Source organism: Perognathus longimembris, chromosome 11 (assembly GCF_023159225.1).
Source record: "Perognathus longimembris pacificus isolate PPM17 chromosome 11, ASM2315922v1, whole genome shotgun sequence".
NCBI lineage: Eukaryota > Metazoa > Chordata > Mammalia > Rodentia > Heteromyidae > Perognathus > Perognathus longimembris.
Window position 1 is genome coordinate 19,102,266 of NC_063171.1, and position 13,640 is coordinate 19,115,905.

The 13,640-nt window shown below is 41.0% G+C and overlaps 1 pseudogene; it reads left to right on the forward strand.

Annotated features, from left to right (window-relative positions):
- Positions 1–2,424: 2,424 nt before the first annotated feature.
- On the forward strand, positions 2,425–3,004 carry LOC125359772 (annotated as a pseudogene).
- Positions 3,005–13,640: the final 10,636 nt, after the last annotated feature.

The following is a 13,640-nucleotide window of genomic DNA, read 5'->3' on the forward strand; positions in this document are numbered from 1 at the left end:
GTTGATTATCCTAAACTTGAAATAGGCAAGTCTCTATTCTGGAAGCAACATGACCGAAGACATGGAGCTCAATAATGACATGACCAATATGAAAACCAAGTCCTTCAGAACTTCTTTAACAAAGACCCAGAAAGGCTACAAATCAAAGAAAGGTTGGACAAATGGGACTGCATCAAACTGCAGAGCTTCTGCAGGGCAAAGGACATAGCTCGCAAGATAAACAGAAAGCCCACAGACTGGGAGAAGATCTTTACCGGCCATTCAACGGACAAAGGCCTCATATCTAAAATATATGCAGAACTAAAAAAATTACCTTCCTCCAAAACAAAACTGCAAAGAACCAATAGCCCCCTCATCAAGTGGGCTAAAGACTTACAAAGAGACTTCTTTGATGAGGAAATGAGAATGGCCAAGAGACATATGAAAAAGTGTTCTACATCACTAGCCATAAAAGAAATGCAAATCAAAACAACATTGAGATTCCATCTCACCCCAGTAAGAATGTCCTATATTAAGAAAACTAACAATAACAATTGTTGGAGGGGATGTGGCCAAAAGGGAACCCTACTTCATTGTTGGTGGGAATGTAAACTGGTTCAGCCACTCTGGCAAGCAGTATGGAGATTCCTCAGAAGGCTAAATATAGAACTCCCCTATGACCCAGCAGCCCCACTTTTGGGTATCTATCCAAAAGCCCACAAACAAAAGCACAGTAATGCCACCAGCACAACAATGTTCATCGCAGCACAATTTGTCATAGCGAGAATCTGGAACCAACCCAGATGCCCCTCAATAGACGAATGGATTAGGAAAATGTGGTACATATACACAATGGAATTTTATGCCTCTATCAGAAAGAATGACATTGCCTCATTTGTAAGGAAATGGAAGGACTTGGAAAAAGTTATACTAAGTGAAGTGAGCCAGACCCAAAGAAACATGGACTCTATGATCTCCCTTATAGGGAATAATTAGCACAGGTTTAGGCAAGTCACAGCAGAGGATCACAAGAGCCCAATAGCTATACCCTTATGAACACATAAGATGATGCTAAGTGAAATGAACTCTGTGTTATGGAAACGATTGTTATATCACTGTTGTAACTACTTTCAACGTGTCATGTGTAACTGTAGCTTCTATTATTGATGATCTTCTGGTATCACCTTCCTGTGGTTGTACCTACACTATCTCTATATCTTATCTGAGTATATTGGAAACCATGTATACTGGTATGAGAACTAGGAAATTGAAAGGGAATACCAAAATCGAGAGACACGGGATAAAAAAAGACAACTAACTACAAAAGCAATACTTGAAAAACTGGTGTAAATGAACTGAACAACTCATGGGGGGGAAGGGAAAGGGGGAGGAGGGAGGGGAAAGAGGGACAAGGTAACAAACCGTACAAGAAATGTATCCATTGCCTAATGAATGAAACTGTAACCTCTCTGTAATTCAGTTTGATAATAAAAACTTAAAATTAAAAAAAAAAGAAAACCAAATCCTTGCTGATATCAAAAGAAATGTTCTGTTGCACTCGATATAGAATGACCAATCAATCTCTCTTCTCTTCCCTTCACTTTGCTTTCTATTTCTTCTTAGATTCTTAGATTTAAATATATATGTATGTACATATATATTAACATATATACATACATATACATATATATAGTAATTCGGGATCATTAGACATTCACTTGAGGTTTCCAGTTTGAAAATGTATTAATTAGCTCAAGATAATTTATTGAAGAAGCAAATAAAGGCACTGAGGCTCATACTTGCAATCCTAGCTATTCAGGAAAATGAGAAGTGGAGGATTGTGGATTATAACTAGTCTGGGCAGAAAAGTCTGAGATATTCTGTTTCCAATGAACCAGAAAAACACAATGTTGCCTTTCCTTTCTTTGCTTGCTTTCTTTTTCTTTTTTTCTTTTTCTTTTTTTGGTCAGTGTTGGGGCTTGAACTCTGGGCCTGGGCGCTGTACCTGAGCTCGCGCTTTCCCTGAGCTCTTCAGCTCAAAGTGCTCTACCACTTGAGCCACAGTGCCACTGTGGTTTAACATTGTTGTTATTTTTAATGTACTATGTGAAATTATTTTTTTCTCCCCTATGGTTTAGCCCCTGTTTTCACTGTATCTTATTTTGGCACTTTGGATATTGTATATATGTTTGTCTGAATCAGGGAAGGGAAAGGGAACATCAAAATGGTGAGAGAAAAGGTAAAAGGCGGGCTGGGAATATGGCCTAGTGGCAAGAGTGCTTGCCTCATATACATGAAGCCCTAGGTTCTATTCCTCAGCACCACATATATAGAAAATGGCCAGAAGTGGTGCTCTGGCTCAAGTGGCAGAGTGCTAGCCTTGAGCAAAAAGAAGCCAGGGAGTCTTTAGGTGATGAGCTGAGGGCACAGTGGTTAAGTCATCAAGAGATTGATGGAAGCAAAAACCAAAACACTTCCCCTGGAGAATGCATCCATCCTTTCAGAGGGCTCTCTACAAAAAGGGCACCGATTATGGATTGGCAACCTGAACCCCAAAATCACAGAATACCACCTCCTCAAGCTCCTCCAGAAGTTTGGCAAGGTCAAACAGTTTGACTTCCTCTTCCACAAGTCAGGCGCTTTGGAGGGGCAGCCTCAGGGTTACTGTTTTGTTAACTTTGAAACTAAGCAGGAAGCAGAACAAGCCATCCAGTGTCTCAATGGCAAGCTGGCACTGTCTAAGAAGCTGGTGGTATGATGGGCACATGCTCAAGTAAAGCGATATGATCACAACACGAACGACAAGATCCTTCCAATCAGTCTTGAGCTGTCCTCAAGCACCAAGCCAACTCAGTCTAACCTAAGTGTCACTGCAAAGATCAAAGCCATTGAAGCAAAGCTGAAGATGATGGCAGAAAATCCTGATGCAGAGTACCCAGCAGCACCTGTATATTCCTACTTCAAGCCACCAGATAAAAAAAGGTCTACTCCATATTCCAGAACAGCTTGGAAATCTCAAAGATGATGGTTATGAATTATTGTAGCAGCAAAAGAAAATTGATCTCCACACCTAAGCTCCTTTGCCTTTGTACTTTGTAGATGTAAGTGGTACTGTCCAACAGAGCACAATCACATTAGAATTTGGTAATACAATGTTTTTGGTTGTTCCTGATATGTCTTCCCTAAACAATCCATGGATTTGAGTATCATCCAGAATAAATAGGATGATGTCCAAAACTGTGATTTTGAAAACTGTGATTTGAACACTCAGATGTTCTAGTTGGCTGGGTTTGCTTGAATTTTTAACTCCAGAAATACAGTGTGCCAGAGAGAAAGCCAAACTTATAATCAGGAGAAAAAAATTATTAAGTTCATCAAAAAAAAAAAAAAAGGCATTTTCCTGGGCACATCTTTGCAACATAAAAAGCAAAAAAAGTAACATGAGAGGCAGACTTTTAAATCACAACTAGAACTACTGGAGGATTTTCAATGGCAGTCTTTCCAACTAGATTGAAAAAAGAGAATTATTGGCCATTTGTAGTAATCTGTTTAAGAATTATGCTTGTAAGTTTCAAAATCTCAATCACGGGCTCGGGATATAGCCTAGTGGCAAGAGTGCCTGCCTCGGATACACGAGGCCCTAGGTTCGATTCCCCAGCACCACATATACAGAAAACGGCCAGAAGCGGCGCTGTGGCTCAAGTGGCAGAGTGCTAGCCTTGAGCGGGAAGAAGCCAGGGACAGTGCTCAGGCCCTGAGTCCAAGGCCCAGGACTGGCCAAAAAAAAACAAACAAACAAAATCTCAATCAGGAAAACATGGTGTGTATATCTTAAAATTGTTTACATCAACAAATTGGATTCCAGTTTAACATTTTTTACTACAACTAACGTTCTATTTAGAAACCCAGATTTTACTCTCTAGTGATCTTTCTTTTTGTGTGTGTTATTTTTTGTTTTTATTTTTTGGCCAGTGCTGGAGCTTGGACTTAGGGCCTGAGTCCCTGTCTTCTGTCCCTGGCTTCTTTTTTGCTCAAGGCTAGCACTCTGCCACTTTAGCTATAGCGCCACTTCTGGCCATTTTCTATATATGTGGTGCTGGGGAATCGAACCCAGGGCTTCATGTATATGAGGCAAGCACTCTTGCCACTAGGCCATATTCCCAGGCCCTCTAGTTATCATTTTTAAGAATCTAAATTATCCTACCTTCTCTAACACCAAATATTACTACCACAGGACTTTTGAAAATTGCAGTAATTGCATGAGATTGTTTTTATAGCATGAGATTTCTCGGTTTGGAATTGTGTCATGGCTGATCTAAATAGAAAAGCAAACATTCTTTTTGTTTTTTTTTGGCCAGTCCTGGGGCTTGAACTCAGGGCCTGAGCACTGTCCCTGGCTTCTTTTTGCTCAAGGCTAGCACTCTACCATTTGAGCCACAGCACCACTTCTGGCCATTTTCTATATATGTGGTGCTGGGGAATCGAACCCAGGGCTTCATGTATACGAGGCGAGCGCTCTACCACTAGGCCATATTCCCAGCCCAGCAAACATTCTTGGGAAGCATAAACTTTGCTGTATAAGTCACCATCAAGCATTACTGCCTAATAATTCTGTAGGGTCTGAGGAGAAGAGGCTAGATGGGCTGTAAAGGCCACATGCAGAGGGCACCAGGAGTCTGGAGTGGCCTCTGCTCTGGCACCCACATTGTGACCACCTCATGTTTTCAGTAGTTCTAAAAAACTGCATGACTTGAAAAAAATCATTTGTAGAACACAGTTCTTACTAGATGAAAAGTAAAATGCCTTTTTGAACAACTCTGACCAGAACAGTGTAGAGAGATTCATAATAGTGTTTCTTCAGCTCAGTTTGGTCTTTTTTTTTTTTTTGCCAGTCCTGGGCCTTGGACTCAGGGCCTGAGCCCTGTCCCTGGCTTCTTTTTGCTCAAGGCTAGCACTCTGCCACTTGAGCCACAGCGCCACTTCTGGCCATTTTCTATATATGTGGTGCTAGGGAATTGAACCCAGGGCTTCGTGTATACAAGGCAAGCACTTTTTGCCACTAGGCCATATCCCCAGCCCGGTTTGGTCATTTTTGATACCATCTTTGACAGACTGTAACTGGGCAGCACTACTGCTTCTCTATAAGTAAATCACTCCAGGTGCCATTCGTGGTAATTAAAGACTATTTACAACTTTCATTACTAGTTAAAAAAAAAAGAAGAAGCTTCCATTGTAGATAAAGTCTTCCTAATACTATAAAGATACCAAGCATGGTGTCAAACATCTATAATCCTGGTACTGGAGAGGCTTAGGCTGGAGGGTCACAAGTTCAAGACTAGCCTAGACTAGGTAGTGCTTTCCCCAAGGTCAATCTTTTTAGATGTCTTTAAATATCAAATACTCTACATTTAATTAGCTCTGTGTATATTTGTGATGCAAGTGGCTCTCCTTCCACTTGGAGGCTAGTTCAGGGAGGTGGGAGCAACTGTCTCCCTTTTTTTTTCTGGTGACTTCTTGAAGTATAGAATGCACCATTTTATCCTTAGGTCCTCAAAAAGTTATGGTAATGCAAAACTTAATGCCAGTAGCCTTCTATTTTTAATAGAAACTTAGAAAATACTTAAGTTAGGACTCTATTAGAGTTACTTCCTCTAGAAACCAGACCTATTTATTTGTATTTAAAACAATGTTTATTATTTGTACCAGTTCTTATGTGAATAAATGCAAGACCTTCTCTATGAAAAGAAAAAAAAAAAAAGAAGAAGCCAGGGACAGTGCTCAGGCTCTGAATCTAAGCCCAAGGACTGGCAAAAAAAAAAAAAATGGTAAAAGGCGAACCAGTGCAACAGCAATACCTACAAGACAATATGGTGTAAACCAACTGTACAACTGGGGGGTGGGGAAGGGGGGAGGATGGGAGAAAGGGAGGAGGTAACAAATTTGACAAGAAATGTACTCACTACCTTATGTATGTAACTGTAACCCCTCTGTACATCACCTTGAAAATAAATTTTTTTTAAATAATGCGATGTTGGAGGTGTAGCTCAAGTGCACAGTACCAGCAAAGCAAGCAAGCCAAGCAGGTGTAATTCCCTAAAAATTGCTTTCTCCTTCACTTTTCTTCTCCTTTACATCATTGCTGAAGCATAGCTACTCCCAGGCAGTGGAGCTTTCCACCTATTTACTTGCTGGTCCAGGCTTCTCCAAGAAAGAACTGCAAAAGTGTTTGGTTTTTCTTTTTAGACTTCCCCAGCAAACCTCTCAGAAAAATACTAGGAAACAAGCTGTGCCTGTAGCAAAGCCTAACTGATAATATATTTTTATAAGACTAACACCAAGTGCATTATTAAATAATAGTCTTTCAGCTCTTTCAGTACTATACCAAAGGGCCCTGAGAAAACCTGCAGAGGAATATTTCCCCCTGAATCCTCATCTACAGAAAACCCACCAATTTCTTCTCCTATTCATGTATTAGTTTACTCATTCATTCATTCATTCATTCATTCATTTTTGAACATTTGTTCATCTGTTCATTTGTTCATTCAGTCATCTATTCACTATTGCCAGGGGATTCAAAATAAAATCTCTACCTTGTAGCACCCACTGCAGAGTTCCATTTTGCACATGAGAGTGACAAACAATAAACCCATAAATAAATAGTATTTTGTTAAATACAATCTTAAAACAAGGTAATGGACTGAGTAGGATGCTGATGAGAACAGAACAGAAACAGAAAATCCAGATGAGGAGCAATGATGTCAGCCCCGCTAAAGCCTGATGCTGGCTGGGGGAGCTCAGAACAGCACTGGCTGACATTAAAGTGCAACTTGAGGCAGCCGAAATGGAACTCTTATAAGGTTTTTGCCCATGCAAAGGAGTAGCTAACTATGCCACTAGATAACATGGAATGTTTTCAGGAGAAACAGAGGCAAGGAAAGGACATTAAGGATTTCTTTACTGTTATTATGTCATGTTTGAGATGCCATAAAGCAGAGATATTTTTTAAAGGCCACTAGATAGACCAAGTCTGCAGCCAAAGCTACAGAGTTATCAGAACACAGACAAATGAGTGCATCTGGGGGCATGTATAATTTAGGCAATTTGGATTGGCTAATTTGGACAAAGTCTGAGCCTTCTATAAGCTTTTTAGGTAGGGTTGATGTATATCTGAATGTGGGAAAAGTTTATATAGCACTACATACACCAGTATTTCTGTCAAGTACCTAGGAAACTTGTCTATATCTGCTAATCTACTTATATTATACATATATCCAATTTAACCAATAATCTCAGGTTTTATAAGAAATGAGAGCTGCTTTAGCCAGGCACTGGTGGCTCACACCAATAATCCTAGTTACTCAGGAGACTGAGATCTGAAGATCCCAGTTCAAAGCCATCCTAGGCAGAGAAATCTGTGAAACTTGTATCTCTAATTAACCAAAAGAAAAAGCCAGAAACTGAGGAGTGGCTCAAGTAAGTGGTAGAGAGCACCAACCTTGAGTGGAAAAGTGAGAGTACAAGACCTTGAGTTCAAATCGCAGTAGGAAAGGAAGGAAGGAAAGGAGGGAGGGAGGGAGGGAGGGAGGGAGGGAGGGAGGGAGGGAGGGAGGGAGGGAGGGAGGGAGGGAGGGAGGGAAAAGGAAAGGATGGAAAGGAAAAAAGAGGGAAGGAGGAAAAAGGAAAGGAAAGTATGGAAGGAAGGAAGGAAGGAAGGAAGGAAGGAAGGAAGGAAGGAAGGAAGGAAGGAAGGAAGGAAGGAAGGAAGGAAGGAAAAGAGGAAAGGAAGGAGGAAGGGAGGAAAGAAGGTAATGAGAGCTGCTATTATTGCTATAAAAAAAAAAAGAAATTGTAACTCCATTTCAATGTTACTGTATGTTTTAATAACTAAACACAAAGAATCCTTGTAAAAAGCCATGGTCTTTGCCATGTTTGTAAAAGGAAGAGCCCCCTCTAATTATATAAACCCAGTCCTAAAATAGTGTGAAACACCTTTCACTCTATGTAGGTCAATAAACACACAATAGAATTTTGCCAAGTCTGGTACCAGTCCTTCTGATTGTAATTCAAGGTAATTACCATTAGGTGGCATAACTAATTAGAGTCATAACAAGTCCATCAATCTCTAGGTTTTAAACTAATCTTGAGAAATCTTTTGTTAGTAACAAAACTGAAATTCTTAAAGAAATTAAAAACATTTCCAATAGAAAAAAATCTCTTGAGCCAATTTAAAGTATTTATTACATGCATTATACTTGCTTCCAATTCATATTACTTCACATTATGTACTTATGTGGAATATTTATTTTGAAGTAATAACTACTTACAAATGTAAATATAAAAACATACATACACTGGGCACCAGTGGTTCACATCTGTAATCTTAGCTACTCAGAAGGCTGAGATCTAAGGATCATGGTTTGAAGCCAGCCAGGGCAGGAAAGTCTGTGAGACTCTTATCTCCAATTAACCACCAGAAAACCTGCAGTGGAGCTGTAGCTCAAGTGGTAGAGTGCTAGCTTTGAGCTGAAGAGATCAGGGACAGTGCCCAGGCCCAGAGTTCAAGCCCCGGGACTGATCAATGTGTGTGTATGTGTGTGTATGTGTGTGTGTGTGTGTGCGTGTGTGTGTGTGTGTGTGTGTGTGTGTGTATTTGGCCAGTTCTAAGACTTGAACCCGGGGCCTGGTCATTGTCTGGCGCTCCTTCATGCTCAAGGCTAGCACTTTACCACTTGAGCCACAGCACCACTTCTGGCTTTTTTCTGTGATTAATTGGAGATAAGAGTCTCATGGACTTTCCTGCTGGGGCTGGCTTCAAGCTGTGATCCTCAGATCTCAGTCTTCTGAGTAGCTAGGCTAAAGGAGTGAGCCACCACTGCCCAACATAAAAATATTTTTTAAAACACTAATATACTTCAGGGTGCCTGTGACTCATACTATAATCCTAGCTATTCAGGAGGCTGAGATCTGAGGATCAAGGTTCCAAGCTAGCCCTGGCAGGAAAGTCCATGAGACTCTTATCTCCAATAAACTACTCAGAAAAAGCCTACAGTGGCACTGTGGCTCAAAGTGGTAGAGCACGAGCACTGGCACAAAAAGGCTCACAGACAGCAACCAAGCTCTGAGTTCAAGTCCTGGGAGGGGCAAAAACAAAAACAAACAACACACACACACACACACACACACACACACACACAAATATACTTTCAAATTGGAGTTATTAGTTAAGTAGAAAGAAATAAGATCACTCTCTTCTGAAGGGGGCCTACAGACCAGGCTGCCTTTACGGATTCAGCTGCTCATCTCTATGATCTGCATAAAGTGGATCTTCTGTCCTCCTGGGCTGAGTCATTGAGTCCACTGAGAGGCTGAAGGGCCACCAAGGCAAGGGCCCATCCCCAGCAGCTTTTGTAACTATTCGGTGCTTGTGAAGGGGACTGAGAGTGACAGTCAGAGGCCTTTCCCTCCCTTTCCCTCCCACATGCCCTTTTCTGATCTCTCCATCATATAGATAACCATCCAGGGCAGGGATTAAGCTTTCCCAAAGCCAACACATCAAAAGTCTTAGGGAGTAAACTTGCCCTTCAAGATAATGACTTTTGTGCTTTAGAGACTCATCCTTGAGAGCATGTTTGGAGATTCTGGCAAGGGAGCATAGCTACTCATATACTCGTAACTGAAGAATGATCATCCTCTCTCAAGGGTAGTCATCCTTGTCAATTGGGCACACTGCTTTGGGAGGACCACATATGCACACATGGAGCAGTGAAAGGGGCAAGGCATACCTGACTATCCAGCCTCATCAGCCAGAGCAACTCTGGCTTTCAGTGGGGGTAACAGCCATAGCAACCAAATCACACTCACATCTGAAACTCTAACCCTTTTAAAAAATAAAATTAATTGGGCACTGGTAGCTCACACCTATATTCCTACCTACTCAGGAGGCTGAGATCTGGAGGATCATAGTTCAAAGGCATCCCAGGCAGAAAAGTCCTTGAAACCCTATCACAATTAAGCAGCTACATATGCTAGGCTGAAGGTATGGCTCAAGTAGTAGAGACCAGTCATTAGTAAGAAATCTCAAGCATGGATTTCAAGCCCTGAAACCAACACACACACAAAAGAATATAAAGCAACTCTTGCTTCATGAACAACAAAAGCAAATACAAGTGATGGAGAGCTTTCTTCAAGTTTACATGGTGATGGCTATTCATCTTTTACTGACAGTTAAATGCACTTAAAAATTATTTTGTGACCCCAAATTTTAGCCTAAACTTTGAATAATATAGTCTCAACGAAAGAAACTAAAGATCAGTGGACAGATATTTCAGGGAAATATATTTTAGCTAAACACAAACAGTGGCTTCATAACAGAGATGCTCAATGCGGTAACAGGACCAGTTTCCCACCCCTGCAGGTGCTGTGGGCACCCTCCCAAGGGCTGTGAATACAACTGAAGGGATTCAAGAATTATTTCAGTGGCTGAAACAGAGAAACATTAGGTTCTTTCCAAACTTGACAACTCAGGCTAAATTACACTTTTTGTAATAGAAATAATATTTTGCCTTCAACAATGTCCATTTTCCAAAGATTTAGTTATGTCCCAAGCTTACCAAAATATAAGAAAGGAATAGGCAGAGAAAGGGAGGGGAAGAGAACAAGAGAAAAGAAAACATATAAAAGTGAAACGATTCTTAAATGAATTGAAGAGCTTTGCTTTCAAAATGAAGTCTAGAACCCTTTTCTCATTCCAACCAAAAGGCAAATTGGTTTCATCTGGAGTACAAAATTTCTAAATGTCCTGTATGGGCAAGAAAGAAATAAGGCCTCACTCTGGGCTCTATCATTAGCTCTGATAGTTTCCCTGCAGATCATTCTGGATGACTAGGTCAGAACAGAGCTGAGTCTGGGCTTAGGATCTGATGCATAAAATAGCTTCCAAGGGGATTCTGGTCAATTCTTTCTGACAGGCATACACATTACATCAATTTTCAAAGGAAACTTTTAGGGGAGCCTCCTAACTCCTCTTTAAGTGTTGCAAAGAAAAGGCAGAAAATAAGAAGGAAAATCCAAATAAGGGCAAAATGACTAAAAGAGGCATTACCACAAACCCCAGAGAATGCCATTGATAGACTGAAGCTTCATTAGGTTGCCAGCTACCAAAAAACCCATACATAACCCAACATTTCTGTGGGTTTCCTGCCAGTACATAGTGAGCTCTTGCAAGCCGATACCTATTATAATTCTCCATGCCATGTTCTTCACAAGCAAATACTAACACCATTAGCACAAGCCCAGGGATCACTCTCTGAAGCACACTAGTGTTTGAGTACCAATCCTATGAGGGCTTCACAAAAGAGAGAGGAAAGTTCAAACTGAGGTAAATAATCCATCAAAACTGCCAAGTGTTCTCTGGATGTTTTCCACCAAAATCAGCTTTCTCTGAGGTCTCAGAGTGGAAGGGTTACATGGACTGGAACACAGGGAAGTCTCTATTCATAAACTATGCAAAAAGAAATCAAAAGGTTACCTTTAACTGTAATAAGCTCTCTCCTTCTGACAGAATGGGTAACTCAGCATTAACACTCCTGGTACAAATGTTACCCACATGTAATCAAAGTCTCTTGAATTTATATACTCAGTGGTTAAATGTGTTTTTAAATAAAGTGGAAGGTTAAACACTTTTTGCTAACATCATCTGGACACGAGAAATTTGAGTCTTAGTTGGACACATTCCTATGTTGGTATAAACTGTGCTACAAACCTTAAGGCCAGGATAGAATGCTTTATGGAAAGAGGAGTCCAGGAAATAAACTGAAACCAGACATGAGCTTGGCAAGTCAGTGAGGAAACAGACTTGGAAGCAGAAGAAAAATGAAAAGATGTTGACAAAGTTCAGGTGGATTGGAATTCAAAGCGTATTGGGATGTTGGTAACAGAGACCAGCTGGGGTGAGCTGCAGCCAAGACCAGTAACATATTGTCTAGGAACAAATATAGCTCCTGGGGCCTGTCTTCCAGGTGGACATTTGGGAACCTAGTGCATCATACCAAACAAGCTTGTGCTTGGTTCAGGTGGGTGTTAGGAATATGGATGACCACAGAGGACAGACATAGCCAAAAGCACATGGATAGCCAACATAGCAAGACTACTATTTCCAGTCACGTTATGCTTTCAGTACACAGGAAAAATAAAACTAGACTTCTTAATGTTATACAAATTCAATGCAATCCCCATCAAGATCCTAGCTACATTCTTCACTGAAATAGAGAAAATAACCCATAAATTCATATGGAACAGCAAAAGACCTAGAATAGTCAAAGCAATTCTAGGCAAAAGCAGCAGCGCAGGAGGTATCACAATACCAGACTTCAAGCTCTATTATAGAGCCATCATAAAAAAAAAAAAACAGCCTGGTATTGGTATAAAAACAGACCTAAAGACCAATGGAATACAATAGAAGACCCAGATGGGCTGGGAATATGGCCTAGTGACAAGAGTGCTTGACTCCTACACATGAAGCCCTAGGTTTGATTCCCCAGCAGCACATATATAGAAAATGGCCAGAAGTGGCGCTGTGGCTCAAGTGGCAGAGTGCTAGCCTTGAGCAAAAAGGAAGAAAGGGACAGTGCTCAGGCCCTGAGTCCAAGGCCCAGAACTGGCAAGAAAAATAAATAAATAAATAAGAAGACCCAGAAATAAAGCCACATTCTTACAGTCAGCTGATATTCAACAAAGGAGCTAAAGACATACAATGGGAAAAAACAAAAACAAAAACATAGCCTTTTCAACTACTGGTGCTGGGAAAACTGGGCAGCCACATGTAGAAAACTCAAAGTAGACCCTAGCCTATCACCATGCACCAAGATCAACTCAGAATGGATTAAGGACCTCAACATCAGACCTGAATCCTTGAATCTACTGAAGGACAGAGTAGGAGAGACGCTAGAACTTAGAGGCACAGGTAGGATCTTCCTGAATATAGTCCCAGGGGCACAACAGATGGGGGGAGTCTCGACAAATAGGACTACTACAAAATAAAAAGTTTCTGCACAGATAAAGATATAGACACCAAACTAGAAAGACAGCCAACCATATGGGAAAGGATCTTCACCAGCATAGCAACAGACAAAGGCCTAATATCTGTCATCTACAGAGAACTCAAAAAACGAACCCCCTCCAAACCCAGTAAACCAATTATTAAATGAGCAAATTGCTAAAGAGAGACTTCACAGGAGAAGAGATAAAAAGTGGCAAAGAAACATATGAGGAAATGTTCAACATCCCTGGCAGTAAAGGAAATTCAAATAAAAAACAACCCTGAGATACCACCTCACTCCAGTTAGAATGGCCTATACTCTGAACTCAGCCAACAACAGATGCTGGAGGGGATGCGGGGAAAGAGGAACTCCTCTCCACTGTTGGTGGGAGTGCAAATTAGTACAACCACTTTGGAGAACAGTATGGAGGTTCCTCAAAAAGTTCAGCATAGACCTACCCTATGACCCAGCCATACCAATCCTAGGCATCTATCCTGAACAACAGGTCTCAGGATATCAAAAAGACATCTGCAGGGGCTGGGGATATAGCCTAGTGGCAAGAGTGCCTGCCTCGGATACACGAGGCCCTAGGTTCAATTCCCCAGCACCACATATACAGAAAAC